This window comes from Papio anubis, chromosome 1, assembly GCF_008728515.1.
Source record: "Papio anubis isolate 15944 chromosome 1, Panubis1.0, whole genome shotgun sequence".
Classification (NCBI taxonomy): domain Eukaryota; kingdom Metazoa; phylum Chordata; class Mammalia; order Primates; family Cercopithecidae; genus Papio; species Papio anubis.
The window spans coordinates 22814666-22820558 of NC_044976.1; positions in this window are offsets into that span (position 1 = coordinate 22814666).

Genomic DNA, 5893 nt, shown 5'->3' on the forward strand with positions numbered 1-5893 from the left:
TTTTTAGGTTGCATTATTTGTGTTGTGCCTGTAGACCTTACGCTGCCAGAGGGGGATAGTAAGTGACTACAGAAAAAGTAAAGTGGTTAATGATGATTTTTATTTTAATGGAATCCACATTATCTTTTCTCAAATAAATGTGCAGCCATCACCCAACAGGATGATGTTAATGTTACATCATTAGAGAATTCAGAAATTTATAAAAGTGAGCTATTTCTGAAACAATTCTAAGGAGAAAAATAGTCATTTGGTTTTTGAATGAACAGCTGCAGATCCTTCATGTTTATCACAAGTCGTTTTCAGTCCATTTTCATAGATTATGTCCTTTCCCTGCTATCTGCAATCTTCTAAATCCCTTTCGTGCTAATGTCGGGCTATCGGGGCAGCATCAGAAATCTACATAGGGATGTCTGTGGACTCACAGAAGGGCAAAGCTACCAGCTGAGGGCTCGTAACCTTTTTTCTCAAATAGGAAACTGATGGTTTTGCCTCCAAGTTAATTCTTCATGCTTCTAAAGCACCTCACAGCTAGAATTCACATATTTCATAACCATATTTATGCTACTTCAAGGGAAAATGGGTGTGAAGGAGAGAGAACACAAAATTCAGAAAAAGCTTGCTAATCAGTTCTTGCATGGCTTCATTTTTGTGTAATTCTTTTTTTTAGAGAGAGAGAGAGACAGGGTCTCACTCTGTTGCCCAGGCTGGAGTACAGTGGTGCAATTGTGGCTCACTGCAGCCTCGAACTCCTGGGTTCAAACAATCTTCCCACCTTAGCCAACTGAGTGGATAAGGCTACAAGCGTGTGCCACCATGCCTGGCTAATTATTTAATTTGTTTGTAGAGATGGGGTCTTGCAGTGTTGCCCAGGCTGGTCTCAAGTTCCTGGCATCCCAAAGTGCTGGGATTACAAGAATGAGCCACTGTGCCTGGCCATTTTGTTATAATTCTTAGTCCTATCACACGTATTGGATTTTGGTGGAGAGAGAGAGAGAGAGAAAGAGAGAGCACGCGCCAGCTATATGACCCATTGCTGTCATCTGCATGTTACATTCAGTTACAGTGTATTTCTGGAATTTGAAGAAAAGAAGTATCTTGAAGGGAAAAAGGAAGAAGGATATGATTATCAAGTAGCTGTTTGCAAGATAGCTTCTGTCATACAATGCATTGGTACTAGGAAAAATTCATTGCTGTGGAGGACTAGGGATAATACATGGTCCTTTTACCTTGGGCAAGGAAAATGTTTAATGTATAGAATTAACAAAGTACTAATATTTTATAAGCTGTTCTTAATTAGTTCTTAATTTCCATTGTGTTCAGTGTTAATATTTCTTGACTATATCACATGGGAATTTTAATATTTTCTTAATGTTTAAAATACATTTAAAATAAACTAATACCAAGAACCAAATGGGTTGTGATTTTGCAAAATCTCAATTCTCATTCTCTTTAAAAGCGACAAAGCTAACCACCTTTGAAATGGATGCTGAAGAAACTTTGAAATGTATCCAGAAGCAATAATAATTATCAGTATTTAATATATTTACCTATTCACCTTCCCTTTTAAGAACTGATATGCTACTTTAAAATCCTTTCTAAAGCTATATAATATTTTATTATTTATCTATATTACTTTTTTTTGAGACAGTCTTGCTCTCTTACTCAAGATGGAGTACACTGGCATAATTTTGCCTCCCAGGCTAAATCAATTCTCATGTCTCAGCCTCCTGAGTAACTAGGACTACAGGTGTGTAATTTTGTATTTTTAGTAGAGATGGGTTTCACCACATTGGCCAGGCTGGTCTCAAACTCCTTGCCTCAAGTTGATCTGCCTGCTTCAGCCTCCCAAAGTGTTAGGAATACAGGCGTGAGCCACCGCGCATGGCTTTCTGTATTACTTTAGTATATGGAAATACTGCAGTGAATAAGAATAGGATTGATCTTAAAACTGCCCCCTGCTGGAAGCAGCTTGCAGTCCACTGAAAAGCCAGGCTGAGTAGAAGGTCCGGCATAATTTATTTTTTTAAATGAATCAACAAAAAATACATAGTCTTTAGGATAAATGATGTTTCCTCAAGAATGAAGGATATTTGAACACAAAGAATAAATATCAGAGGACAAATTATTTTATATTTTATCCAGTTGGAGAAATAGTGCAAAGTGGCAGGTAAATGTTCACATTGAGAGAAGCTAATAAATGAGGGAATGTATAATTTGCACTTCAGGATCAACAGATCATTGAAAGATCTTTACATAGGCCAAGCAAGAACAAAGCTAATTTATAGGTTCCTTTTATTGTGTTACCATTGCCAAGCCTAAGGAATACTTCTAAAGGTATTGAGAAGTTTCTTAGATCCGTTTTATTACATTTCATGTATTAAACCATTGCCTAAATATGTTTTCTGTAAAGAAAATTTAATGTTGCGTTTCTTCTGGTGATTGAAATTAGGCTTTTCGTTATCCCAATTCATTAATAAATAGGAAAATAACCACTTTTTTCCTCAGCCTCATGAATGATTCAAATATTGCTCTCTTTCTCTAGTCCATCTCAGAATACTCTGGAGATCACACTTACTGCAAATTATATAAAATGATTTGTGCTCAGATATTCTTCCAATGCTTTTTACCCCAAAATGCTATTTTTGTGGAATTATATAGTCCCAGTATGAATGTTGAGAAAAAGGTTTGATGGTTTTGCCTTTGTGAAAGAGAAGCTGTGGCTGTAGGGAGTTAGGCATCTTTAAAGACGTTGCCAAACATACATTAGCATCTTTCATAGGAATTTCACTCAGGGTAGGAAAATAGAGAAAGAGAAAAAATAGTTGGAAAGAAAACAAACAAACAAACAAAAAGAACACAGAAAATCTAAGACAAACAGATAAGATAGTAGACATCCCAAAATATCAGCAGTCAACAATGGACTCCAGTGGAAAGACAGTGAGTGTCAAACTGCATTTATTTACATACAGGCACACACATGCATTATACACACATGTCTTCTTTTTATGAGACATATCTAAAACATAAGGATACATAAAGGTTAGCAGTAAAGGCTAAAAATTGATTTCCATACAATACATAATCAAAAGAAAGCTACACCAGCTATATTAATACCAGACAAAATAGACTTTAAAACAAAGCACATTCCTGGCCGGGCGCGGTGGCTCAAGCCTGTAATCCCAGCACTTTGGGAGGCCGAGACGGGCGGTTCACGAGGTCAGGAGATCGAGACCATCCTGGCTAACACAGTGAAACCCCGTCTTTACTAAAAAATACAAAAAAACTAGCCGGGCGAGGTGGCAGGCGCCTGTAGTCCCAGCTACTCAGGAGGCTGAGGCAGGAGAATGGCGTAAACCCGGGAGGCGGAGCTTGCAGTGAGCTGAGATCCGGCCACTGCACTCCAGCCTGGGCCACTGCACTCCAGCCTGGGCGACAGAGCGAGACTCCGTCTCCAAAAACAAACAAACAAAACAAAGCACATTCCTTTATGTGGCAGATGAAGAAGGTCACTACCTAATGATTAAAAGTTTCATTCACCAGGAAGAGAAAACAACTATAAGCTTGTACGCACATGATAACTTAGCCTTAAAATGTAGGACGTGAAAGTAACCAAATTATACAGAAAAATAACACATCCACCTGATAGTGGGAAAATCTAACAGATCTTTCCTGATAATAGTTAAAACAGACCCCCAAAAAAATCAGGATATAGAACTTGTAAAGAACGTGAGCTGAACATACTGAACATTTTTATAATACTGTACCAAACAGCTGCACAAATTACACTCTTTTCAAGCACATGTACAAGATTTATGAAATTTAATGACATTGAACCAAAAGCAAGTCTCAAACTGTCAAAGGATTACTATCACTATGGATAGCCTACTCCAATCAGAGTGAAAATGAGTTAGACATTAAAAAGATAAAAAACTCCCATCTATTTGCAGTTTAAGAAACATACATCTAAACAATTCACGAGACAGGGAGAGATCGTAAGAAAAATTAGAGAGTATTTAGAATCAACTGGCGCAGTTGCTCACGTCTTTAATCCCAGCACTTTGGGAGGCTCAGGCAGAAGGATTACTTGAGCACAGAAGTTCCAGACCAGCTTGGGCAAGACATTGAGACTCTGTACAAAAATAAAATAAAATTAGCCAGGTGTGGCCAGGCATGGTGACTCATGCCTGTAATCCCAGCACTTTGGGAGGCCAAGGTAGGAAGATAGTTTGAGCTCAGGAGTTTGAGATTAGCCTGGGAAACATAGCAAGACCTCATCTCATTAAAAAAAAAAAAAAAAAAAGCCAGATGTGGTGGTGCATGCTGAAGGAGGCTGATGTAGTGGGGGTGGCTTGAGCCCAGGAGTTCGAGGCTGCAGTGAGCTCTCTGATCACGCCACTGCACTCCAGCCTGGGCGACAGAGAGACTCTGTCTCTCTCTCTCTCTCTTTTTTTTTTTTTTTTTTTTAAAGACAGAGTCTTGTTCTGTCACCCAGGCTGGAGTGCGGTGGCACTATCTTGGCTCACTGCAGCCTCCACTTCCCGGGTTCAAGTGATTCTCCCACCTCAGCCTCCCAAATAGCTGGGATTATAGGTGCTGACCACCATGCCTGGCTAATTTTTATATTTTTAGTAGAGACAGGGTTTCACCATGTTGACTGTGCTGGTCTTGAACTCCTGACCTCAAGTGATCCGCCCACCTCAGCCTCCCAAAGTGCTGGGATTACAGGCGTGAGCCACTATGCCTGGCCACACCTGGCTAATTTTATTTTATTTTATTTTTGCCCTGCCTTCTATTTTAAAAAATAAAAATAAAACATATCAAAACTGTTCAGGTGCTGGGTGTGGTAGCACATGCCTGTACTCCCAGCTGCTTGGGAGGCTGAGGCAGGAGGATCACTTGAGCCCAACTCAGGCAATATAGCAAGACCCTGTCTCAAAAAAAAAAAAAAAATTAAACAAACTGGTGGCGAACAGCTGAAACAGTACTTAGAAATGGATGTCTTGCTGGGTGTAGTGGCTCATACCTATAATCCCAGCACTTTGGGAGGTCAAGGAGGGTAGACGACTTCAGCCCAAGGAGTTTGAGACCAGCTTGGGCGATGTGGCAAAACCCCATCTCTTCTGAAAATACAAAAAATTAGCTGGATGTGGTGGCAGGTGCCTTTAGTGCCAGCTACCCAAGAGGCTGAGGCAGGAGGATTACCTGAACCCTAGAGGTCGCGGCTGCAGTGAGGCAAGATTGCACTACTGCACCTCATTCTAGGCAACAGAGTGAGACTCTATCTCCAAAAAACAAACAAACAAACAAAACAGTCACACACAGCAGCAAGGGAGAACCTCAGCAGCAAGATCTAAGCAAAAAAAGCAAGTTGTGGAAGAATACATATAACATGATAACATTTTTAGAGATACAAATAAATGTTGTAAACTATAAAGAAAAACAAGGGAATGATAAAATTCCAGAAATGACAGCTTTGAAGGAGGAAAGGAATGTGAAAGGGAAAACTAACCTTGTTGCACCGAGGACATCAGAACAATAGCAGTGTTCTAGAATTGGGCATGTTTGTGTCATTCTCTTATATCTTGCATTCGTTTTATAACCTTTGAATGTAGACAATATTTAATAAAGTTAATTACACTTAAAATAAGTGCACGACCCAGCATGGTGGCTCATGCCTGTAATCCCAGCACTTTGGGAGGCTGAGGTGGATGGATCACTTGAGGTCAGGAGTTTAAGACCAGCCTGGCCAACATGGTGAAAACCCATCTCTACTAAAAATATAAAAATTAGCCAGGCATGGCGGCCAGCCCCTGTAATCCCAGCTACTTTGGAGGCTGAGGCAGGAAAATCACTTGAACCCGAGAGGTGGAGGTTGCAGTGAGCTGAGATCATG